Genomic DNA, 27,386 nt, shown 5'->3' on the forward strand with positions numbered 1-27,386 from the left:
TGGCTATAAGTCTTGTTAGTTTTAAAGAAAACAGTTGGTTTATTATTATTTTTAAATGTGACAGTAATTTATCTTTGATCGCTACAGGGCATAGGATTCATAATAGCTGAATGGCATATAACCCATACTGGTAATTTTAAACACAGATGAGCTGCATTAAAAGTTACATAAAATAATAGAGTTGCAATATGTATGAATACAGCAAGTCCATAGCCAATGATATCTCCTTGCTGAGAAGAGGTATTTTCAGTAGCATGTTGTAAAGTGAAATGTTTCTATAATGAATACTCCATTAGCAGCAGATCTCAAGTTGTGCAGCAAGCTGCAGGATCTTGTTTTCAGAATCAAGGGGAGAACAAGGACAGTCAGTGGTAGAGAGCATTTGACAGTCTTTCACCCACCCATCCTGTCAGAGAGAGGTGGTGCAGGTTTGTTAACCACTTGCAGCAGTGTGCCTGTGTGACAAACATCTGCAGCACAGTGGCAAACTTCTGTTGCTTCTTGTTTAGGTATAAATTCAATACCGTATTCATTTAGCCTGCCAAAATATCTTTTGAACCAAGCACAGAGTTAATTTATAACTCTGCAATTGTGTTCCCTGGTAGTCCAAACAACAATATAATTGCTGTATTACTGGAGTTTGTTAAATAGTGGTGTATATATTTTTTAGTTTCTGTAGCAAGCTTGTGCTTCAAAAGGGTAGGAATAAAAGAAACATTTTTTCAAACTGTAACTTGCTTTAAAGCTAGGATTGGGATTCAGAATTTGGTAATTTGAAAGCAGACTTTGCCTTCCGCACATCTATGACTTATGTGGTTCATCTACCTAACTATGGGTTAAAACTGTAGATTTGTTTCCTAACATTTTTCTTTTTATGACAAAGTGGTATATAAGTATTTTTAGGAATAAAGTTAGTTGCTTTCCTCACTATCTCTTTCATATTATTACTCCCATTAGTGGTTCAGCATGGTGTGAACTCCAAATATTACTTATTAACATGCCTTGGCTTATAATTATTTTGTATTGGAGTGTCAGCCATATTTACAGCCACATCTGATGTGTGTTTACTTGGAAGCAAGTCCTACCAAGTTCAGTGGGAACAGGAATTTTAAATGAACTAAGGTTTGGAATTTATTCAGAATTTGTTTATTGTTCAAGGTCACCTTCATACATATGCAAAAAATTTAAAAGCCCTAGATGCGCAATTTTAAACATGCTATTGATTATGGATATCCATATTGAAGTTTTTGCAAATCCTTGCCCTATAGACATGCAGCATTAGCAAATAATACGAGTTTCTTGCGTCAGCTGTTACTTTCCATTTAGTTGAACACAACTATATTATCTATTTCACAGTTGGCATTCTTTTTGAAGTATGTGGCTGCCAATGCAAGAGTTTGGCAAAACACTTGTGTAAGTTAGTGGCACTAAAATAACTGCTTCCTATAGTATAATTTTAACATCATAAACACAGATTCCTCTTTATTGAAACTAATCTTTGTTTAATGGTGCTTCTACCTGCCAAGTACATCTGGAGCTCCTGAGTTATATACTAAAAACTGATGTTGAAATGTAAGTGCAAATATGATAATAAATGCCTGCTTATGCAAATAATATACTGTTGTTTAAGCAGTGCCCACCATACTGGTATTCTGAGCCTCTTCCCCCAGTGTAGTTTATTACATTTCTATGAACAGTGGCTAGGCTTGCTGAGAGCTGGAGTAAACAATTTTAATCTTACGAAAAGTATGGGCCTGCAAAAAACTACAGTGCTCTGCTTTGGTAGCAGGCTTTAGGATTTGGCTGTAGTGCTCCAGTTCCAGCAGAAGTTGCCGTTTTATCCATTGTGGAACCTGACCCTTGGTTTGTTGCTAGGCTTGGCTGCGTATGTAAAATCATAAAAACTGTCACCACTTTTTAGGGACCCTGTGCTGTGCTCGGGATTTGTAGTAAGAGGATTTCTGCGTTCAAAGGGCTGGCTTGTGTGCTACTTCTCTGTGGTAGACCGCTTCTGTGTTGCAATTTTACATGCCCCATCTGTAACCCTTAGAGTTGTTTTACCACGTGGGCACTCCTGATTGCAACAGGAGTTTTCAGTGCAGCACTTTATGAAACTAAATGGCAAATGGAACCTCATTTGATCATTCTTAAAATAGTGCTTTATCTGTGGTGGTGTGCTGAAGCTAACACAACCATTTAGGAGTAGGATGTTGCACGATGAGCTTCAACTCTCTGTTGTTCTGTATATTGAAGTTTTATGCATATGTTACTGATAGTAACAATGTTATACAATATAGTTTGTTTATTTAATTGGGAGTCCCTACTTTTGCTGTATACAAGTACTCTGCTTACATTTACATTATCACTTTTTAAAAGCTGGACAGTGAGCCTGGCTTGATGAATGCTGCGAACTGGAAAGTCTTTTGCTTTCTTAACCTGTTACTGGCTTAGCCCTCCCTTCCTCCCACTTCCAGATGATTTTGGCATGTAGGACAGCTTGCCTGCATAGCCGGCTGGATTGGGCAAGCACCACTTCTGCACAGAGATCCTGTGCATAGCAAACAATATTTCTAGCTCTCCAAGCATTTTGGAAAAGCAGCAGCAAGAATATTTTCTCTGTTCATGCTTTGTCCTTCCCCCTACTTTAAGTTAGGGTATGTTCTCAATTTCTGCTGGAGATAAATGCCACAAAAGGCAATGCATTAGTAACATTTATAATGCAGTAACCTATTAAAGCTTCACTTTCTCATTGTAACACAGTTCCTGCATGTTTTCATTCGGAGTAGTTTTTAAAACAAGCAGTTAGGAAGGAGATGTCTTTGCCTTAAAAAATATAACAAAAATATTTTTTATATCCTTCCCCTTCCTCCAAGTTGCATGAGGTAGCAGATGTGGTTCTCCTCTCTTTTTCCCCATACAGCAACAATTGTGTAAGAAAGGTTAGGCTGAAAGGTAGTGACTTTCAAGGTAACTCAGTGAGCTTCATTGGGTGAGTTGGGATTCAGAGCAGGGTCTTCCCCCAACCTTAGTCTGGAACTCTTCGCAACTATACTGCATTGGCATTCTTGTTTTTACTCCAACCACGGAGTTAGAAATCATAGTTGAATTGACATTTTGATTGACTAACAGCACATCTGAATGTACATACCATTTACATGTGAGAAGCTTAGAAGTGTAGAGTTGGAAGGGATCCCTAGGGTTATCTAGTCCAACCCCCTGCACTGCAGGAATCCTAACTAGATCATATATGACAGGTGGCCATCCAATCTTTGCTTAAAATCCTCCAGTGAAGGAATGTCAACTACCACCTCTCGTGGGAGTCTGCTCCACTGTTGGACAGTTAAAATAGAATTTGGTTATCCCAAAGGAACAATACTAAGGACACTGAAAGTAGAAACTTCTGAAATGGAATAATGACATCTTTTCCACAGATTATTTCATCATATCTCATATGTATGTATGTATGTATGTATGTATGTATATGACTATAAAGCAGGAATAGGTTACCTGCCAGATGATGTTGGACTACCAGATTCCTACATCTTTGACCATTGGGCATGTTCATTAGGCTTGTTGAAAGCTGGAGTAAGCAACACCTGTAGGGGCATAGGTACCTCATCCCTGCTGTAAGGTAACATGTTAGGATTGCTTTCCCCCATTTGTTATATGTACAGTACTAGGACAGATAGACAAATTAGAAGTACCATTTTCTTTCTTTTCTTTCTTTATCCTAAAAAAACCCATGATAGTAGCTTCTATGGCCCAAGGCGTAATGAACAGAGCACTCCAGAACTTGGGCTCCTTTTCCATATTGATCTGGGAATGGAGGTGGGGAGAAAGGAAAATGCCCGGAAGAAAATGACCAACAGTTTTTATTGCTAACAGTTGTTCTGTCCACACTCAGCCCTAAATCCTTATAATCACTAGAACAACTTCATCAGCTCTTTGATATATAAAGAAAGTGCAAATAATTTATTGCAATGTGTCAAGCTGGCTTTGTTGTGGCACTGTGTTACAACAAAACCAGGAGTTGAATGACTCAACATAGTCTTCATTTGTTTTAAGAGGAATTGTTTAGTCTGTGCAAAAATATATAATGCTATCACAAAGGACAGGAATTAATCAAGTTGGTTGTCAGCCTCTGTTTAGACTGGACCTAGCCCTCCAATAGGTCTTGCTGTTGTTACTTGGAGTCCTTCTTTGTTTATACAACAGCCACCTAAACCTTAGGAAACAGAAAAAAATGTTTCCAAAAGTACATACTTTTCAAAGTAGTAAAAAAAGAAAAGAAAAAAGAGCACACCAAAAAACCAAACCCAGATATAGGAGCAAATATAGAGCATTTTATGTTAGCATTCATCTCAGGTTCAGAAACAAGTTAAATACTGTAAGACTGTCCTAAATGTATATATGACATAAAATATTTCATTGCTAAAATACAACTTCAGACCAGTAAACGATATTTACTGATACTTGTGATGCATTTTATAGGTGTTTAGCAAGAATGTAAGGCAAAGGATTAGATCTGGTTAAAAAACTCAGTTGACATTTTAAGGTTGCAGTCCTGTACATGTTTAATCTTGGGGTAAGTCCCATGGAAGTCTGTGGATCTAACTTTTGCATCCAAGATTTCCTAAAGCTTTTTTCAGATGATAACAAATAAAATGACCAGGTAGGTTTATTAGTGTGTTGGTACTAATTCAGATATAGTGGAAGCCAATGTACAAGGAGGTGAGTCCTACCGTCTTATGAAAGGGATATTTCAATAGGTCTTACAATGCTTTTCTTAAAATGGCTGGCCAGCCAGGTTTTGCTAGTGATAAAAATGACTTGATTTCCTAAGCTCAATAATTTTGATTGAATTCTTTTGGAACTTGCTTCTGCTTAATCATGTCACACTGGTAGAGAACTACACACTGTTTTCTATCTTGAATTTCTTAAAATTATATTTAATTCTTAGGGTGATTAATATTCTTTGTTCATCTCCTTTTTTCTCTTGACTGTTGCAGGTGATTCTGTGATGCTGTGCCTTTTTGACTTAAACATGCAATGTGTTGGTGTGATTTGTTTGGTCTTGTGTTTTTGTGGGACAGGGTTGGAATGTGTTCTTATTCGTGTATGTGTGAAGATGCCATCCCACTGCCAAGTGACAGACCAGAAAGGCATTCATAGCTATGTTGTGGTACTAGGAAATAGTAGGTGTTACTTCTTTACAGAGTCCAAAAGCTTGTTTGAACTGTTTAGTAGTAATATTCTATATTATGCCTCTGAAAAAAGATCATCTTTATTAGGAAACTTAGCTTTCAGCTACGGTTGGATAAATTCATTTGCATATGACCAAAATTGGTAGAAAAATGTTTCACAAGGCTGTCCTTGGTATTAATAGCAAAATAAAATGCTTTTACACTTTAGGGTCGTATTTTGCAGCTTGAATCACAAAAATAGAAATCACATTCATATAAAGATATGACTGTTTCAAAGGCTGGATTGGCATTCTTCACTGTCTGTAATATTAGACAGGAGCCCAGCTGAATATCCTTCCGCTAACACACCAGCCCAATCCTCCCAAAAAGAGAGGTTTGTTAAAGATAGTGCTGAAATTAGAACCCAGGTCTTCCCAATCCAATTCTACTTGGCTGTTGACAAGATCACACTGCCTTTCAACTCTGCTGTAGAATGTTGGCTTGAGAAACAAAACCTAGAGTTTCTGCTCTTCATAGTTGCAGAAGTCATATTCAAAATATGAAGAATCCTGTGAGCCATGTCCAACGTTTCTCAAAAACAGTTGCGTGCTTCTAGACAGGTGCCGCTCATGCAAGTTTTCCATAGCATCCACATGACATCATTGGCATCAAAATGCCACCCTGTATTCTGCACCACCCCCTTAAAATGAATTTTCTGCACAAAATCCTCTAAATTAAAAAACAAACAGTTGCTAACAACCCATGTGCAGTATTAAGCCTCTGTCTGGAAGCAGCTTCATTCTAGATATTCCTGATGCATAAGCCTATCAAAATTCTTCTTTTTCCCCTCAAATACTCCGCCAAGTTTTTAAAGCTAGGTTTGAAGTGTAGCTACAAAAGCTGTGCAGTCGCAATCACCAAAGAGTAGTCTGTGGAAAACTCTGGAATTGCATCGTTAACAAGGCATGTATTGCTGGACTTTATTCTGGGCTGAGTTTTCCCAACCTTTTTTTCACTAAAACAGCCAGAGGAAGTTTCTTTTCAATGCTGCCACTGTTGCTTTTCCACATGGAAATCCTAGGGAAGTAAGCTTCTCTCCTTCATAGTACTGTACTCAAATTGCTCCTCCCTCAAAACATATGACATTGGTGTTTCAGGGTAATGCCCACTTGTGCAAGCAATACCAAGATTGTAGTCGTCACCTGAGGTCAGCACAATCATTGTGTAATATGAACAGCTACATGCACATTCAGAGCATGTGACTTTACTACCTTAGTGTCTATTGGCTTTTGTCATGCATGCTAAATCTGCATTTAGTTTGTAGAGGAATACAGAAGCTTGTATCCATGTTTCTGTGTGAGTAGTGGGTGGGTTTAACTGTATTCTGTGTTTTTTGTTTTTTTTTTACATTTAGATCTTATATATCTTCCAAGGAGCTCAAGGCAGCATATATGATTCTTTGCACTTCATTTTGTCTTCACAACAACCCTGTGAAGCAGTTTAGGTATAGGGTGCGAGATAATGATTGGACCAAGCTCACCCAGGAAAATATGTGTATCTGCTTGCAATACATATTTGCATTGTTCACATACCCATAAAAGACTTGAAAACTATTTTTCTTTCCCCTAAATACATTGTTGTTGTTGCTTGGGGGGGGGACCCAACCAATGCCCTGTTTTTTCAGCTTTAAATAAATAAATTTAAAAAGCTATAGGGCCCAGCCTTCACTAACCTAGTGGCCTCCAGAAGATTCGAACTACTCATAGGCTGTAATGTAGAGAAAACCCTGAAACAGGAGGGTATCTCATCATATAAGGATTGTGAATAGATGAACTTGCTGAATATTATTGTCCTTACTTTTTGTTTTCATTTCCCTTTATGGAACAAAGAGGAAGAGAGAACCTATAATCCTTTCTTTCCTCCTGCTATTTCATTTCCCTGGATTCTTTAAAATTGTACATTTTTAGTTTGTGGCTTGGCTTCCCTTCCTCTGAATACGCTGGATTCTTTTCTTCTACCTGTTGCTGTTATTTGTGGCGTAATATGGTAGGTACTGTATGCTTTGGTTGTGGGAGGTCTCATGTAGCCAGAGTTTGAACCAGGCATCGGTTTACAATGCCAGTTCCAATTCACCCTGAGAACACTGAAGTGATGGCTGGAGGAACAGGAATACAGTGGATGCTCGGGTTGCGAACGTGATCCGTGTGGGATGCACCTTCGCAACACGCAGCGATGCATCTGCACACGCATGGGTTGTGATTTGGCGCTTCTGCCATGCGCAACCGCCGAAACCCAGAAGTAACCCGTTCCGGTACTTCCAGGTTTCGGCGGTCCACAACCCGAAAAAACGCAACCTGAAGCGTCTGTACCTCAAGGTATGACTGTACTTCTCTGAATGTGCAGGATTTTCTTGCTGAATTGATTTTGGGGGTTGAATAATGGCAGCTTATGTCCGTTACCACAAAAGTGAAAGACAGATGGGCCTGTTCAGACGTTGTACCCACTCTCCGGATGGTCATCTGTTAGATACTAAGAGTGGGCCTTTAGGCTTGCATTCTTCCACCTTGACTGATCAGGAATAAATGAGTAGGTTATTACTAATAATCTGGCAAATTGTCATAATAGATTCCTATACAAAAAAATATCCCAGCACTCTCTTTTACTTTAATTTGAAATAAATTACATAACAATTGAGGTGCTAGTCCTACATATTTTTATATAGACATGAATGAAATGTGACTATGCGTTCCTAAGCCTTTTTAGGATTAGGGATTTATGATATTAAAAATCTCTGTATTTAATGTTGTGGCAGATTATGGCTGCATTGTGTCTAGATTCAATTTAACCAAATAATTCCTTGAATGAAATCAAATCTATGTGATAAAATCTTGATTGGCTAATTACTTTATGGCCCCAATTAGCCCCAGTTTATTGCGGTCCGGCACACTTCTTAGCCAAGCTGCGCAGACCTTCTGCTCTCCGGTTTCGCCTTGCAGAGTAAAAACACAGCGGAACAAAAACCGTTGCTGCTTGCTTAGATCCAAATACACCAAGCTCTGTGAGTCCAAATTAACAGTTCTTTATTGCAGCAAAATATTTACAGCTCAGCATTTCTCAGATTCTCCTGGACTGCTAGCATTCATGGCGTCCTCCTCTTTCAGAGACCAAGAGAGAACAAAGAGTAGAGCTCCTCCCTCCTTCCACACGTCAGAATGGGAGGCACTACTCAGAACAACTTAACCCTGTAAGTTCTGAATCCCAACAATCTATACCTTGCAGAGCATTCTGACAAGACCTGTGGATGTACCTTTGCAGACCTCTGTGAGATCAATCCCTTCCCCAATGCCTTGCGCCCTCTCCTGGCGTTCCTGTCAGGCATCTGTGGAACATCCTCACAACTCTCAGATTCGCACTGTGCGAAACTTACCCACGCACCTGTGGCCTGATACCTCTCAGGTGGAATACCCTTCGTTGTGCGACTTGACCGTCTGGGCACAAACTCAGGCACTTCCTCTGACTCACTGTGGTCAGCAGGTGTGTCCTCTGCATCCCGGGATTCCCCCTCTGACTTAACGCGTCTTCGAATCCTTTGCATTACCCTCACAGGAGAACTAGGCTCACTCTTGGGCTCTCTTTTTACAACTTGTGGAGATGCCCCATCCTGCTCCTGACTTCGGTCAGTGAGCTGATCGTCATCAGCAGACTCAGCCTCTCCTTCCTCCTCATCAGAACCTTCCTGCTCTGAATCAGAAAGACATTCTGAAAGAATATCACGTCTGGCAGGAGTCTTTGACCTTTCATCCTGCTTATAGAACTCAGCGTGTTTACTGATCAGCAGCTTACTCTGATCACCTGACGGATATGCAAACCTCCATGCACGAGCCGCTGGCTCATACCCACAGAAGATCATTTTCTGGAACTTGGGTTCACCTGGCCCTCGCAAAGCTTCAGGCACCGGCACCGAGGCCATTGATCCAAACGCACGGAGGAAGTGAACCTGAGGTTTCCTCCCGTGAAGCATGAAAAACGGGGTGTCTCCTACCACTGAATTGTAGGACCGATTCCAGGTGAAGCTCACATATTTAATTGACTCCATCCAAAACCTTGAAGATAACCCAGAATCTGACAGCATCACCTGTGCAGCCTTAACCAGAGCCTCACTTCTGAGCTCTGCCACCCCCCTCTGTTGAGGAGAAGTCACTGTGTGACTTATCCTTTTCTTGTGAAAGAACTTCTGCAAAGCAGACCCAGTAAACTGTGCACCTCTGTCACTAGTGATTGCCTGCACTTTCGTGGAGAACCTTAGTTCCACCCCCTCAATCCAACTTCTAATCAGCTGTGCTGCATCTTCCTTGGATTTGAGACCATGTGTCCAGGTGTTCTGCGAAAAATCATCCTGCAGCGTCAGCAGAAACCTGGCCCCTCCCAGACTTGGTTCCTTCATGGGACCCAACAGATCTATGTGCACAAGATCAAAAGGTTTTGTGGTTACCCTCTCCACCCTGGGGTAACTGCACCCTCTTACCTTTGCCTGTCTGCAAGCCTGACAATCTAGGACTCTTGCACATTCCTCAATTCTACAGCCTTTGCTAACCTCAGGTAGCACCTGTAGTTCTTCAACAGAAGAATGAGCTGTCTTCTTATGCCAAGCACAAGAACATGAAACATGAGTGGGAACTGTAGCACGCAGGGCTTGTGCTTTCTCAACCTTCCCCTCACCCTCCAGAGACGTTTTAAGAATGAAGAGATCATTCTGCCCCTTTGCAACTCTGACCAGTTGCTTCCCTCCTTTGGAGATTGTACAAAAACCATGTTCAAAGCAAACCTTAAACCCCTTTTTCAACAAATAAGGCACAGATAAAATACAGCGTTGCATTCCCGGCACAATGCAAACTTCCATCTGCTCCTGCAAAACAGAAAAAAAGGCATTTGCAACATTAGTCACATTTTTCTTTTCCCCATTTGCAAACTGAACAGTTTTCCCAGCCGGAATTGCCGTGCAATTCCACATCTCGACTGCAGGGGTCTCTGGAATCAGGTTGCAGTTAGCTCCTGAGTCGATTACAAAGCGTAAGTCAGTGTCTCTCTCAGAGCTGTCCTCAAACATCGCCATAGCAACAAACGTCTCGCTGCCCCCTCTCTTTGGGCTTCTGCAGCTGTTCTCTCTGGTTGTCTCGGCAACCAACTCCCCCTTGCTCAGGACCTTGGCAGCTTCCGTAGAAGTAGCCTCCTCCGTTGCCTTGGAGACCGGACTGGTCTCTGCGTTCCCACGCAACTCTTTAGGCCTTATCTTCACTTTGTCCAGGTGGCCGACCTTGAAGCGTCTAGCTCTCCGTAGCTTTCCAGACTTTGGCTGAGGACGGTCACCAGTGGAAAAACACTGCCCAGGGCTCCTTTCAGCTGGCCTGGCCCCCCTTCTTCCGGAAGAGCACTCTGTGCCAGCCCTGCCCTCGCTGAAACTGCGTTTCACTTCAGCACTCACAGTGGAAAACTTTTGAAACTTGCCTTTGGAATTCTCAGCCCCCCCCCGACTTGCACCTCAGGGACTGGGGCTACAGCCATTTCCAGGCTCTCCATGACTTCTCCAGGGCCTTGGCCTCCTGCTGAAGTTTCACACAAACTTCTCAGCACCTCCCAGGCAGCCCTTGCTGACTTTACGCCCTCCAAACTAGGCAGGAGCGATGCGTGTACGCATGCTTTCAGCATAGCAAGCTCTCTTTGCATTCTCTGCTGGCCATCTTCAGGCAACGCAGCCTCAAAGCCTGCAATGTCTGTCCCTTCAGGACCTGGATTTAGGGGTACTGGCTCTTTCTGGCTTACATCCCAAAGCCCAGTAACCAGAAACCAACCCCTTACTCTTCTGGACCAGGTTGCCCAACTTCTTAAAGTGAGCTTTTCAAGCGGAACGTCCTCAAGGACCTGGCTGTCTGCCATTCTCTCCTCTTCCCTGGGGCCCCAGCTGCTGTACTCACGTATCACCAGCCAGCTCTCCGGCACCCGATTTTTCAGCTGCTTTCCCAGCTCTCAGCTCTCAGCAACTCTTGCCTCTTAGCAGCAGGCAAAACACAGAACGCAGCGGAAGCGTGCTGGGCCCATAACCTGTGATAAAATCTTGATTGGCTAATTACTTTATGGCCCCAATTAGCCCCAGTTTATTGCGGTCCGGCACACTTCTTAGCCAAGCTGCGCAGACCTTCTGCTCTCCGGTTTCGCCTTGCAGAGTAAAAACACAGCGGAACAAAAACCGTTGCTGCTTGCTTAGATCCAAATACACCAAGCTCTGTGAGTCCAAATTAACAGTTCTTTATTGCAGCAAAATATTTACAGCTCAGCATTTCTCAGATTCTCCTGGACTGCTAGCATTCATGGCGTCCTCCTCTTTCAGAGACCAAGAGAGAACAAAGAGTAGAGCTCCTCCCTCCTTCCACACGTCAGAATGGGAGGCACTACTCAGAACAACTTAACCCTGTAAGTTCTGAATCCCAACAATCTATACCTTGCAGCTTCTAACATAAAGACCAGTCAATCTTTTTTATCCATTATTTCAAAAATATTCACTTGAAATAAATCCTACAGATTATTTGAAAGTAAACTCAGTTTTGATACACTTGATATCTCAGTCTAAGACAGTTATTTTAACCAGTGTGTACTCCATATTTTAATGCATCACTGGAAAATATTATCTCTACATCTGGCTGTGCAAGCCGTACACATAAATGGAATGTGCATTTTCTTCTAAGGCACTAAATCCAGGAGTAAGAGGAGCTATGATTTTTGTCACTGCTTCTCAGGCCAGCATGACTCTTTGCCAGGTTATCCCAATGGAATATATTGACTGCTCTTTATGAAATTCTTCTAAATGTCCCTCTCATGATAGAAGGCACTTTGACCCAACAGAGGCTTCTCAGTAGAACCAGGGAGGGATGTAATTTTCATCTTTCCCCCCTGCAGCCCCCCAATCTGCTTTCAAGGGTTGGTGGGCCTTTTGCAACAGAATGGGAAGTCATGGAGGGGATAGAATGGGAAGTCATGGAACAGATCAAAATCACCTCTCTGTTCCTTTGGAAGACGATACTGGATCAAGGGGCACTTGTCAGTAGAGGACAACCATGGAGTACAAGCCTATAAGTTTAGTAAATAACCCAGTTCCAGCACAACTAAGTAGAAAGCTGTTCATTGTTGATCTATTTATTGAATTTATATACCGCCCTATACCTGGAGGTCTCAGGGTGGTTAACAGAATAAAATCAAAATATAAAACCACAGAATACATTATCAAAATAAAAACGACAACCCAGTAACCCTCCCCCAACCCCCCAAAAATCCACCCTCATTTTAAAAGGGCATAGGATGTTAATCAAATCAACCAAAGGCCTGGTTAAAAAGGAACGTGTTTGCCTGGCGCCTAAAGGCATATAATGAAGGTGCCAGGCAAACTTTCCTTGGGGGGAGAGCATTCCATAGACGGGGAGCCACTGCAGAGAAGCCCGCCAGATCTCTCAAGGAGGAGGCACACAAAGAAAATGACCTCAGAAGATGATCTAGCAGAAGATGATCTAGCAGTCCTTAGTAATATGGTAGACTTCATTGGGAAACCAACTGAGGTTCTGGGCTTCCTAGCAATAGAGGCTGAACTTAATTTCAGGAGATCAGGTTCCATGAATGGCAGGGCATTATAGAACTTAATATGGAACATGAGTTCTGGGTGAGGTGATTATAGGCTTCCCAGAGGCATTTGTGAGAACAGCATGCTGGACTAGATAGGCCTTCAGTCTGATCCTGCAGAGCTCATGTTCTTATGAGGTGGTAAGCTCAGTTTTGATAAGAAACTATTGGTGAGGGAGGGACATTTAATTTCAGTTACAGTATTTCATTTGATATCCTGTCCTTTTTCTACAGAACTCAAAAGATATCTCCTTGCAACAACTCAGTGAGGTGAGATTTGCTGACATGCACTCAGTCAGGAATTCAAGCCCATGTATGCCTTGTCTAAGGCTAATACTTTACCCACTACATCACACTGTCTATAGAATTTACAACTTTAAGTGCACTATTTCAAATAGTTTAAAAGTTATGTAAATGCTTATTGGTTAACATGATTCACAAAAATAATAGCATGATATCATGAGCCACAGAAGTAGCTACAGTCAAATGTTTCTGTGATCCTTCAGAGGTGATTCCTAAAGTTATTTTTAAATAATGATGTAGTTAACCACATTTCTTAGTAACAGCCAACTAGGGTTGTCTTCTGCAGTGGCCATTCTAAGTATTTGCTTTTCTCTAAGCTACATAGCTAGCTAGCTAATCCACTTGACTCTTTACAAAAATAGACTGCCTCTATGTATTTTTTTAAAAAGTCTTTTAAAAAATAAAATCATGTTACCCTATTTGGACAAATATTCAAATGTACCTTTATTCCAAATCCATTTTGGAAGCCTCTTGACTGTAAAAATAACCATGTTAGAATGAGAAACTTGCTGAAGAACAAAATGTGTTAGTATATTCCTCAACTGGTTACTTTGGTTTTGAGCCTTCTTCATGAATCCATACTTACAACATTTTAGTTGGTTGTAAATAAGAAGAAGAAGAGGAGTTTGGATTTGATATCCCGCTGTCAGGGAACTGCCATCGGAAGGACAGGTGGTGAGAAGGCTTCAGGAGAATAGGAGAGCCTCTTCTTCAGCAGAAGAGGGAACCAGTAGGGGGAGTGCGGGAGCTCCAAAGGAAAGGGAGTCGGAGGGGAGGCTCTGGGATACTTCCAGTGAGAACAGCGAGGAAGTATCAGAACAGCCCTTAAGGACTCCCACCCCCCGCCGGAAACTGTCACGCAGGGAATCCAGGAGGCGCATGTCGGTGAAACAGCTTTTATGTTGGAAACGTTTCCGCAAACGCCCACTGTCAGATTCTACCAGCGACTGAGGGAGCCATGCTCAAGGGCTCCTCTCAAGGCAGGGTTTCACTACACTGAGTGAGCTCTGAGGGATCCAGCTTCAACGCACAAGCAGCTCATTATCCCACCACAGCAATCTGACAGTCCCTGAAAGCAGCTTGTGCAAAGAGAGGCATCATGAGCAACCCAGCCGGAGCCGGAGATGGGGGAGCAGCTGCAGCCGGTCCTAGCCTGGAAGAAAGGTACAGGATGTTGGAGGTACAGTTAGCTCTGCAAACGGCGAGGTTGGAGGAGAGGAGGGCTCATGATGCAGAAAAGGGGAAAGCCGCCCAGCTCTCGAGGAAAGTGCCAGGACTGGTGCAGGAGTTTGGGGGTGATCCCAGGAATTATCAAGCCTTCAGGACTGAGATGCAATATGCCCTCAATCTGCAGTTTGATGATTTTCCTGATGAGGATTCGAGGGTTGCTTTTGTGATTGGGCATCTCGAAGGCCCGGCCAGGGATTGGGTGAGACCACTAATGGCAGCCAATAATGAAGCCCTAAGGGACACAAGGAAGTTTTTTCGCGCCATGGATCTGATGTTTTCCAGCGAGATTGAGCAGGGAGTGGCGCGCAGGCAGTTAATGGCGTGTAAACAAGGGAACCGATCTGTCCGTGAGTACTGGACTGAGTTCACCATGTTGATCCATAAATTAAGATGGGATTTGTCAGCGGAACCGATACAAATGCTGTTCGAAGAAGGACTATCTTCGGCAGTGAAAGACGAACTTTCCCGGGGGCCCAGGGCGGAGTCTATGGACCTTCTGACTAAATCAGCGCTGGCCATAGGCTCACGCCAGGAGGCCAGAGCCTTGGAGAAGCGGGAAGGGAAAGGGGAGCGTTGGAGGGATTTCCGCATTCCAGAGATGCCAGAGCAGCCTTCTCTGCCAGCAGAGCCGATGGAAATCGGAACAGCGCGCGCGCGCGCAATTTCAAACCCCAGTGAAGGGCGGAAGAAGGAGGGAAAAGGCGCCAAGAAATGTTTTCTCTGCCAACAGCCAGGTCATTTTGCCAGAGTTTGTCCGCAAAGAAAGGAATGGCAAGGAATGGCGGGAGCTGTTGGGGAGGAGGGAGAAGGAGCTAAGGAGCAAGTAAAAGCCAACGCCTGGCTGCCATCGACGGGGCACAGCAGCCAGGCCAAGGAACAGTAAATGTGCCCACGCCAGAACCCCCAAGACCAGCTCTTGTAATAGAGGTATTGCTGGAGCTGGCAAACGGACACCCACTAAAAGTGAAGGCGTTACTAGACTCAGGCAGCTCCTGCAACTTTATGAGTAAGGAGTTTGCAGCCGCCCATCAGATACAAACCATTCCTTTAAAAAATCCCCTGCAGGTGACCACGATTGATGGGAGGGCGCTGTTGGGGGGAGAAGTAGACCAGCAGACTGTCCCCATGACAATGAGGGTGGCAAGACACACGGAACGGATAGCGTTTAATATAGCCACGTTGGGAGGAGCGCCCATCATTTTGGGGATGAGCTGGCTAGCGCTGCATGATCCGCTTGTGGGATGGCATCAGAGAGTGGTTTCCTTTGGGTCAGCACATTGTATGGGACACTGCACAGAAAAAGGGGGCCAAGTAGGCACTCAGGCCACGTTAGCAAAGATAGAAGCAATGGAACAAGGTAGGGTACCACGACAATATGCAGATTTTGCCGACGTCTTCAGCGAAAGGGAAGCAGATAAACTACCCCCGCACAGACCCTTTGACTGCCAAATCAACTTACTTCCAGGAGCGCAATTGCCAGTGGGCAAGGTGTATGCAATGTCCGACAGAGAGATGCAGGAGCTAAGGGAGTTTATTGACAAAAACCTCAAGCGTGGGTTCATCAGGGAGTCACGAGCGGTGGGGGGTAGTCCAGTGTTCTTTGTAGACAAAAAAAACTCGGACAAACCGAGATTAATTGTGGATTTCAGGGCCCTAAACGCAGTGTCCGAACCCGTGAGCTTCCCTATGCCCAGAATCGATGACATTCTGACCCGGGTGAGAAAAGGGAAGATTTTTACCAAGCTGGACCTGAGGGGGGCGTATAACCTGATACGTATGAGAAAGGGAGATGAGTGGAAAACCACTATGTTCACCCCCTTGGGGGCATTTGAGTACTGCGTTATGCCTTTCGGCCTCCAGGCGGGTTCAGCAGTATTTCAATCATTCATGAATCACGTACTAGGACCATTGCTGTACAAGAACTGCGCTGCGTTCTTGGACGATGTACTGGTGTACTCAGAGGATGAAGAGCAGCATGTGCGAGATGTGCGAGAAGTACTGAGCAAACTGCAAGAAAACCAACTGTGGGTGAAACTGGAGAAGTGTCAGTTTCACACCAGGGAGGTGGAATTCCTTGGGTACCGGTTGTCGGACAAGGGGCTGGCCATGGATCCTAGCAAGGTGCAAGCGGTGCTGGAATGGAGGCCACCGAAAACTAAGAAAGATGTGCAGAGGTTTTTGGGGTTCGGAAACTTCTATCGGAAGTTCATCAAGAACTTCGCCCATTTAACAGCCCCCATCACGGATTGTCTCAGCAGTAAGAAGAAATTTGTCTGGACGGAAGAAGCGCAGCGAGCTTTCGAAAGTTTAAAGAGGGCGTTTGCTTCGGAAGAACAACTCTTACACGTGGATCTGCGGCAGCCGATGAGGGTGGAAACCGACGCGTCTGACAGAGCGGTGGGGGCCGTGCTTCTGCAGCCAGGAGCGAATACGTCGGAATGGAGGCCGTGTGCCTTCTTCTCGAGGAAATTGAACAAGTCTGAGAGGAATTACACAGTGTACGACAGAGAATTACTCGCTGTCCACGAAGCGTTCAAGAGATGGAGACACCTGTTGATTGGAGCGCAACACAAGGTTCAAGTGCGGACAGACCACAAAAATCTAGAATACTGGAGAACAGCCCGAGTGTTGAACCAGAGACAAGTAAGGTGGGCGCAAGAGTTCTCCAAGTTCAATTTTGAGATTCGCTACGTGCCAGGGGCTGAGAATGTCAGGGCGGACGCTCTCTCCAGAAAACCTGAGTACTTGGAGGGGGAAGGAGGGGCGGAAGAAAGACATATCATCTCAGAGGACCACTGGGTTTGTGGGGCGGCATTGGTGGGGCAAAGAGAACTGGTAGAGGGTATTGAAAACGATGAATATGCCCAAGAGAAACTTAGGGAACTCAGGGAGACAGGTGAGAACGAAGGGGGGTTTGAGGAAAAGAACGGAAAACTGTATTACAAAGGGGCGCTCTACATACCAGGTGGGGAACTAAGAGGGCGGGTGCTTAAGCAGTTGCATGACAGCCCCACGGCGGGGCACTTTGGGCAGCACAAAACCATGTGGTTGGTTACCAGGGAGTTTTGGTGGCCCAAGGTGCAGGAGGACGTGCGGGAGTATGTCAGGGGATGCGACAGGTGCCAAAGAGCAAAGGGAGAGAGGTTGGCGCCAGCGGGGTTATTAGAACCCTTACCCACCCCAGAAAGGCCATGGGAGATGGTATCCATAGACTTCATGACCGATCTACCGAGATCCAAAGGGAAAACCGCGGTCATGGTGGTGGTAGATCTACTAACTAAGATGTGCCACTTTATAGCTTGTTCACATGCAGTGACAGCGGAAGAAACCGCAAGGTTGTTTGTGGAGCACATTTTTAGGTTGCATGGCGCCCCCTTGAGGGTTTTGAGCGACAGAGGAAAACAATTTACTTCTAGGTTCTGGAGGAAACTAATGAGCATGTTGCATGTGGAGGTAAGTTTTTCCACCGCCAGGCACCCAGAAACAAATGGGCAAGCAGAAAGGGCAAACGGGGTTTTGCAACAATATCTGAGGTGTTATGTAAAGGACAGAGAAACGGATTGGGTGGACTGGTTACCTCTGGCAGAATTTGCCTACAACAACGCGGAGAACGCGTCCACAGGGATGAGTCCCTTTCTAGCCAATTATGGGTGTCATCCTCGGGCGTTTCCAGGAGAGGGCGGGGGAAGGTGGAGTGTACCTGCAGCGGAAAATTTTGTTGAAGAGATGGAAGCGATCCACCGTCAGCTCCAACTCAACTTAGAGAAAGCCAAAGAAGAATATAAGAAGCAAGCTGACAGAAATAGGAGGGAAGGCGAAACCATAAGGGTGGGTAACCGGGTGTGGCTATCCACCCAAGGACTGCCGTTCAAGGGAGGGTGTAAGAAATTGAGACCCAAACGGTTGGGACCCTTTGAGGTCATACAGCAGGTCAACCCAGTAGCATTCAAACTCCGATTGCCCAGTCACATGAAATTGCACCCAGTATTTCACAGGTCATTACTGTCGCCATACAGGGAAGGGTGTGAGTGGGGGGAACATGAGAGGGAGGTCACCCGGACACCCGTCATAGAAGAGAGAGAACGCAACATGGATGTGGCAGGGATCATTGATTCCAGGTGGAAGGGGAATCAGGTGGAATACTTGGTAGAATGGGAGGGGGAGGAAGAGTCAGAAAACGCATGGGTACCGGCAGAGGAAGTCAAGGACGAGATTTTAATAGAAATGTTTCATCGGCGTTTCCCAAGCAAACCACAACCAGTGGCAAGGTTTAGGAGGGAACACTTCGGGACTACAGATGAGGAAGGGGAATTTGAAGGGTTCCCAGAGTCGGAAGTGGAGGTGGAAACAGATTCCGACGAAGAAGAGGAAGAGGGGGAAAGAGGCGGTAAGCCGTGGTTAGAAGTGGTTGAATCCTCGGAGGATGAGGGGAGTTCCTTCCAGGGATTTCCGTCCTCGCCGCCAGTAAGAGAAGAGGCGGGAGGGGGTGAAGGGGGCCCTGGGGGGGAGGTGGATGTCAGGGAACTGCCATCGGAAGGACAGGTGGTGAGAAGGCTTCAGGAGAATAGGAGAGCCTCTTCTTCAGCAGAAGAGGGAACCAGTAGGGGGAGTGCGGGAGCTCCAAAGGAAAGGGAGTCGGAGGGGAGGCTCTGGGATACTTCCAGTGAGAACAGCGAGGAAGTATCAGAACAGCCCTTAAGGACTCCCACCCCCCGCCGGAAACTGTCACGCAGGGAATCCAGGAGGCGCATGTCGGTGAAACAGCTTTTATGTTGGAAACGTTTCCGCAAACGCCCACTGTCAGATTCTACCAGCGACTGAGGGAGCCATGCTCAAGGGCTCCTCTCAAGGCAGGGTTTCACTACACTGAGTGAGCTCTGAGGGATCCAGCTTCAACGCACAAGCAGCTCATTATCCCACCACACCCGCCTTTCACTCCCTTTAAGGAGTCTCAAAGCGGCTAACATTCTCCTTTCCCTTCCTCCCCCACAACAAACACTCTGTGAGGTGAGTGGGGCTGAGAGACTTCAAAGAAGTGTGACTGGCCCAAGGTCACCCAGCAGCTGCATGTGGAGGAGCGGAGACGCGAACCCGGTTCCCCAGATTACGAGACTACCGCTCTTAACCACTACACCACATTGGCTCTCAATGCATGTCAGTGCAGATTGATACTAGAGATGGGCCTTTGCTCTGACATGATAGTGAGGCTATGTGCACAAATGAACTTCTTTTGTAGCTACGGAAATAGTTTTCCAATCAGTTGTCAGTTTTGCCTGCCTGACTAACCTGCTTAATGCTTACACATTGTGTTGTGCCAGCTGTGTTTTGCAGGAAATAAAAAAGCGCATTCTAAAATACCACAATTAATTATGAAATTCTTTCAGTTTGTACCATAGCTATGGGGATTTAACGTCTAATTCTCCATTACTGCATCAATCATTTGCTGCTATATTTTTTGAAAGTTCTTAACTTAGAGAAGCTTTATAATTGCTTATAACATGTTCCTGCTAATATAGTACTGAGGAGAGAAAAATGTTCGGTTAGGAGGCTATCCAAGTTAAATAAAAAAACTATGCACAGGTATGTGACGAAAAGGAGGCTGTACCATAATCAGGTGAGGCTGGATCAGTGTCTGGCAGTTGTAATGGTCTGGATGAGGACCGATAAACTCAAGTTGGATCTCAACAAGATGGTGGTGCTGTGGTTTAAATAGATGATCTGTCCTATTCGACAGTGGAATGGACTCCCTTGGGAGGTGGTGGACTCTCCTTCCTTGGAGGTTTTTAAGCAGAGGTGGGATGGTCATCTGTCATGTATGCTTTAGTTAAGATTCTTGGATTGCATGGTGTTGGACTAGATGACCCTTGAGGTCTCTTCCAACTTTTACACTTCTTTGATTCTAGATAACCTGTTAACTATACTGTTGTAATGCACTCTTTGAAGGGTGTCCTTGGAAGATGACCCAGAAGTTGCAGCTCTGGGTTGCAAGATTGAACAGCCAATTGGAATAAATTTATTCTGAAAGAACTGTGGTGACTACCTGTTTGCTTCTGAGCCACATTCAAGGTGCTGGTGATTATATAAAGCCCTTCACTGTTTGTGACCTAAATTTTTGAAAAAGTGCCTCTGGAGCGAGACAAACCATAACACTAAACCAAACCATGGCTTGCCTCTGGGCAGCATGGCAGCAGGAAGAGTGGGAGAGGAGCAGAGCACCCCCACTTTTTGCTGTAAGTATCTGCATGCTTCCTCACATTTGGCCAATTTGTTTTACTATAAACCAGGTCACTGAAATTACCCCATTTTTATGATGTGTTCTAGGTGAGCTGTTGAGTGATGGGTGGGGAATAACCATTCAGTCAAAAGGAGATGAACTATATGTAGAATAACTGCTCTAGACTGAGCACTGCAGAAATGGATGCTGGGCACTTGCTGTTCACTGGAACTAGGGAAAGAGAGGTATGAATTGGGAAGGAGCTCCTCTTCAGCTCCTTTTGGATAGAGTTAACTAAGAGGGAAATATCCCATTGCATAGTCAGACACAGCTCAGTGTTTACAAGTTTAGTTTACTACGGTACTGTGGAAGAAAGAGTTTTTGGGCAAAGGTGTGGGAGATGATTCCTGTATCAACAGGTCTTTTGTCATTTTTACTCTTGTTATTGTGGACTCCTAGAAACCCTGCCACCTAGAAAGGGGCTGAAGGAAGTGGAGTTATGGGTTAAAAATCAGTTCTCAGTGTGTCTAGTATGTTGGCTGACCAATGGCAATCTGTGGGATAATAGAATTGTAGAATAATGGGGTTGGAAGGGACCATGAGAGTCATCTAGTCCAACCCCCAGCAATGCAGACATCTACTGTGAACCTTTAGGGTGGAAAGAAGTAAAACGTTAAAATTTATGTTTATAAATACATTAGGCCAGTTGAGTTAAATGGGTGGATTTATACTATTCATTTTTATATGTTCATTTGCTTGAGTGATGGTGGGACTACACATATGGGTATAAATGCAAATGAATTGGTTGCAGTTATTTCTGGTACTTCATCTGTGCATACAAGCACCAGCCCAAAGCAGCTGATTTTTCTCCCCTAGAAATATCTCTTAACTCCGGACAAGCTCTGTTGCAACATTTTGTGGTTGTTCCTTCCCCATCAGGAAATGGTGGCATAAAAAGAGATTGTGTTGCCACCTTTCCTGAATGACATGTAGGCGTTGGTCTGTAGTAGGACAAGTTTTAGTTCAAGGATGAATATTCTAGGCAGCTGAGAAAGATCCGCTAGGATTTTTCATTCCATAGACCAAATGATATTTTAAATTCAGAAAACTGTAAACAACTATTTCCATGTTGGTTTTCCTATTTTGAGGTTCATATTCATGTACAGCATGGCGTCTTATTATACTATAATGAGTGTGTCACAACCCTGCACACTTAAGGTGGTGGATCATCTCCTTTTAAAGTTTCTTAGGAGTTTTTTGCTAAGATCTTCTGGGATTCACCATTCATGGCTGCTGCTGATGTATCCTGGGTGCAGATATGACCTGCAGTCTCTCTGGATGCAGGGTTTCTATTTTAGTAAGAACTCTCAGAAACTGTAAAAGGAGGGCTAGCAGCTGTATGGCACACCCAGATTGCTAGTAATATTACTTGAATATTTAGGACCATAGGGTTATCACTGAGTGTACAAAACTACCATTATATTTTGATTTTATTCAAAAACATAACCTGCCCTTCATCAGTAACGATACCAGATAGGATATAGAATATAAAGTGGAGCAGAACCAATGAAAACAACAAACCCATGGTCATAGCAGAAAAGCAGCTAGATATAGCAGAACAGGCAAAAAGAATTGTGGATCATTTATATATGGGGTTGGGGAGGTATACTATATTAAGAGATAAAGGCATGAAAATGACAGACAGACATCTTGGAAAGAAACCAAAAGAGAAAATAATTTTTATTCTATTCTGGCTTTTCATTTATGGTAGTTTGTTGAGCTGGTGCTGAAGACTTTGACAATTATTAAGCTAATGATGGGCATCAACATGCTCAGAACTGAATCAGAATCATGAGGGATCACATTGTTCATTGATTGGTAATTTCAGAGTTCCCCTGCTTCCCCTGTAAGCCGTGCTCCTGCCCTCCCAACAAGGATGCTTTGGGAGGTGAAATGTTGCTTGGGGCATCTTAGCATGGTGACTTTGGGGTCACTTGCAGATTAGGAACCAGCCAGTGGTGATATGAGATCTGAAGGTAATCCTACTGGATGAATAGGCAAATGAGAATGAGGAGATTAACTGTCTTGTCAGGGTAGAAAAGTTCCTTAATGCTTACCACTAAGCTATGCACTTAACTATCTGCAAGCAAGTATTTTGTGACTGAAGAGATGGTGGAATCCCTAGAAGCAAACATTCTGCTCTTAGCCTAGGGAAGTCTTGGCTCATTTTTTGAAAGCCCTGTCTTCTGAGCATAACCCAAAAGGGTTTCTCCATCACTGTGCCACTCTGCAATGTGGCAAGGCTCTATGGAGGATGGAGGATAATGCAGGGTTCAGGCTGTGCTCTGGGAAACACAGTTTCTTGTGTTCCAGCAAGGAACCAGCTGAAATTGAGGCCTTTTATAGTAATAGCAGGTGCAAGATGTTGCTTGACATAAAGGGTCCCAGACTTTTCTACTCTCATAATGTGAGGGAGCGGGGGGGGGGGGGCTCGGGTGGTTTGTACAGGGTCTTGTACAGTGGAGCTGGAGGATGGTAGCACCGCATGTGTGTGTGGGTTTTTTGGTACAAAAATATTACTTTCTCTGTTGGTGAAAGAATCAGAACTTGTCCCTTCAAGGAGCCTATAGATGTTAAAAAAGTAGTATATAATTGCATGTTTAATTCTTTTCCCTCGTTTGTAATTCAAAGAGGTTTGAGTTTCAGTTATTTTACAAAATTAGATGTGGGTTTTGTTTAAATGTAAATAGTTGTAATATTGACCTTGCTGATCAGCGGTGTAACGAAAAGCTCAAAGCTGCACAACAGAAATTCTTCCACCCTAAAATAATGCTTTTTTTCAGAGGCCTTATAAAACTTGTCCAGAGTCATGTGGTGATAATAAGCATTGGAAGCAAGTCTGATTTTCTGTATAACTGGCAAGGTTATTAAAATACAGTTTAAGTGAAATTTATTGCAGTTGGATCAAAATGCTTTTTCAAAATGTGGGGAGCAGACCACTCTTGGGAGACACAGGATAGCCAGAAGAGGCGTATGTGCAAAGATCTTTACTAGACTAGTTGCTTTTTTAAAAAACTTCTGACCTTGATTTTTATCTTTCTACTTAAACCTTTGACTCTCTGACTCTCTGACTGCTTTAGGCCTTAGCCCAGTTCAGGAACTTGTAGCCCATTTTGACTGAATTATCGACTTGTTTGCTGCCATCCCCTTTGTCATTGCTAATTGCCTGCCAGCCTTAGAGCATCCATGTATCTTGATTCCGTGGATTGTATAGCTTTTCTCCTGCATCTTAATTTGTGTTAGACTATTCCCTGCATTTGGACGCTTGTGTACACAGAGTGGCTGGGGAAACCCAGCCAGATGGGCGGGGTACAAATAATAAATTATTATTATTATTATTATTATTATTATTATTATTATTACACAGTGTTCCTTGTAAGGTTTTCCAGATTATAAAATCTAGCCTGTATCTTGCAAAGATGGTAAGCCTCTTTTGTAGCTCATTCTGCGTCACTGTTGTCATGGCAGTGCTTATTCGGATGTAAAGGATGGAGAGGGGCAACTAACTCATCTATCAGGGTAAGCAATAGTATGGGTTGACCACCTCACTCTGCAAGGAATATCAAGGGAATTTGTCTTATTCACCTGGCATACTGTCCCAAAAGAAAAACAATCATAAAATTGTAGAACCCGTAGAGTTGGAAGGGATCAGGAGGATCATCTAGTCCAACCCCTTGCAATGCAGGAATCTTTCGTCCAACATGGGGCTTGAACCCATCACCCTGAGATGAAGAGCCTCATGCTCTACCAACTGAAGAGGTGTTCACTGGTAATCAAACTATCATATCGATCCACCCACTATCATATCCACCAGCCATGTGATTAAGTAGGTGGATTCCAGCTGGCAAAGACTGGGGTGATTGGTACCAATTGCTAGGAACACTTCACAATTTCAAAAATAAAGACTCTAGGACTGCATTGCCAAATATAGTTCTAAATGGAAATTTTATTCGTATATATCTGCAGACTAAATTTTATGTAAATGTATGACACACCAACATGTCAGTTTCCAGTTTGGTGAAAATTGAATCCGGCAGCACCCACTGTTATCAGCCCCCAGCCATTTTAGCTGTCTCCTGTTTGGCAGCTCTGGGGTAAGAGATGGTCTCTTTACATAGATTGATTTCATCCAGCTGTAAGCAGAAGGCTGTGGCATTATATTTTAGAACAGGAATACACCCTTTTGGTGTATTAGCATGGGTTGTTGTTGTTGCTGTTACAGAAAATATGCATTTCACGTGACTCGGGTTTGGGAGAGAAAGGATAGGTAACATATATTCATATATTTACTAGGGAATTTTGTTAATGTAGGCAGGATATTTTAGGGATAATGCTTTGTTAAGCTAGTGTGCAGTAGTATGTTGCCAGTGGGCACAGCTGAAAAGCAACTGTTTTATGCTGCTGGCTTTTTGCAGTTTGCTTTTCTAGAGATTTGGAATCTTTCTTACTGGAAATACATCTGGGTTTTTCTTAATGCTGGTGCTCTGCCTAGCTTATAGCTATTCCCAGATATGTATGCATAGAAATGTATCCTGATGCTCAATGGTGCTCAGAATATCTGTTGACTGTAATGGGAAATGGCTATGTAGACATGTAAAAATTTGTCTCTACCCTCTTTGCACTTTAAGCTTTCGACAAACATCACATGTGCCAGAAATGAGTTCCCAGAAGGGGAGGCAGCATGCTCTGTTTTCTCTCCCAAATCCCAGTGGGAAAACAAAAGGGGTTGCTGCTTTTCACCTGCTCTATAACATGAAGGGAAGACTCGCTGTGTCACTTTTTTCTGTTTTCCATTTCAAAACTAGCATTAGGTATTCTCTTAATAAGCAGAGTACAAGATAATGAAAAATTGAGAGTGGGGGGGCAGAAGCTTAGGGTAGAGCAATATATCTTAACTGTAAGCTAATGCAATTGCAGGGGGGGGGGCAAGAGTTTAAGGTTAGAGGGTGGGTGCGGAGTCATTTTTTAAAAAACAAGCTTGGAAGAGGAACAGAGAGGGATTGCAAACTAGGTACTGTACCTAGTTGGCAACTAATTTTTAACAAGGATCAAAAAGAGCAACTTTGGCTACTTTTGTTGATTCAGTCCCATGAGAGCTGACACAGGCGAATTGCTCTCTGAATCTCAATATAGCCATGTGAACAGCCACAGGCCCTTGAAAGAGTTCCCTTGTGAAAATTTTGAACTTGTTGTTGCATTATCTTTTCTTATGGCAGGAGAGGGTGAAGGCAAATTTCCTAGGTCAGCACTGAAAAATAGCCAAGTTGCATAATATTTGGAAGCCATGAGATGGGAAGCATTGTTGAGCTCCATATCAGACATCTCTGAGAAATGAAATAGTCCCTCAAAGGTGCTAGTTGCCAGTTCCCAGTATATGTGTTCCAGCCATTAGGGGACAGATTAGCGTGGCGGAGAGACTCTGAGTCAGCTTTGTGGTGACCCGACAACCAATCAGAAGGGCCTGGTGAGTCAGAAAATTAGAACCAGGTTGACAACCCCTGGTCTAAACTGACTACAAGAAGAGGAGTTTGGATTTGGTATCCTGCTTTATCACTACCCTAATGAGTCTCAAAGCAGCTAACATTCTCCTTTTCCTTCCTCCCCATAACAAACACTCTGTGAGGTGAGTGAGGCCGAGAGACTTCAAAGAAGTGTGGCTAGCCCAAGGTCACCCAGCAGCTGCATGTGGAGCAGCGGAGACGCGAACCCGGTTCACCAGATTACGAGTCTACCGCTCTTAACCACTACACTACACTGACTCTCAGTGGACTAGCAGTGGACCTCCAGGGTTTCATATGGGAGTGTCTCCCAGGCCTACCAGGAGATGCTGGATATTGAACTCTGGGACCTTCTGCATTCAAAGCATGTTCTCTGTCATTCAACTACATTCTCTCCCTGCATTCTTAAGCTTCACTGCTTGGTTTTTATTTTTACTCTTGTTTTTAATCTAGTTTTCAGGAAAGGCTATTGAATATTTTTGTGCAGACTGCTTAGAGCTTATATAAATTATAGAGTAGCCTGCACACACACATCTCACATGTGTGCTGGATCTATTGCATGTTGTGCTAGAGCACCAAGGACCTACTCTGTGAGAGAAGCCTTGGTGGTGCATATGAGATGCATTTTAGGGTCACTGTGTGGGTTAAGAATTTTTTGAATGTAATGTTTGGCTCCATCAAATCTTGAATGTGTAAAACTGAATGCATGCCAGCATCTTGTTTAAGTTGGACCTATGATCTGCGCTACAGAAAACAGCTCAAGTGCTGGGCTGCTTACGTAGTCACCCATATTACTGAACTGTTTGCATTTCCAATCAGCTTTCAAAATAGTATTTTTAAGGTTAAACTTGTTGGCTTTTCCCAACTGGTGTGAATTTGGTAACTACTATCTCCATCTTAAGGGTTGAATCCAAGCAGCTTGCAGTCCTATGGTTTGCATCACCTTCTGTACTGAATCCATTCAAATTACTCTGTAAATATATTGGGTTGATCCGTGCTCTACTGTCTTCTTCAGCCAGCCATTCCATTCCCTACTTGGGAGACTTGGATGAGATAAAACAGTCCCTCCCCCAACTGTATCTAACTTCTAACCCACTTAATATTAATATTCCTTTATAAAAGCAGACTTTAAACAGAGTGCACCTGCTTCCCTCTGTGGTGCTTACTTTCTGTCATTTCACATAATTTATTTTCTACTTGACATACTTCAGCCATCTCTTTGCAAATGAATGT

The 27,386-nt window shown here is 43.7% G+C and overlaps 1 protein-coding gene across 9 annotated transcripts in view; it reads left to right on the plus strand.

Moving 5' to 3' along the window:
- The window catches only part of PLCL2 (phospholipase C like 2), a 153,840-nt gene that overhangs the window by 66,373 nt on the left and 60,081 nt on the right, over positions 1–27,386 (plus strand). The gene's annotated exons all lie outside the window — the stretch shown is intronic.

The sequence above is a fragment of the Podarcis cretensis genome (genome assembly GCF_951804945.1).
Source record: "Podarcis cretensis genome assembly, chromosome: 12".
In the NCBI taxonomy this organism is placed as follows: domain Eukaryota; kingdom Metazoa; phylum Chordata; class Lepidosauria; order Squamata; family Lacertidae; genus Podarcis; species Podarcis cretensis.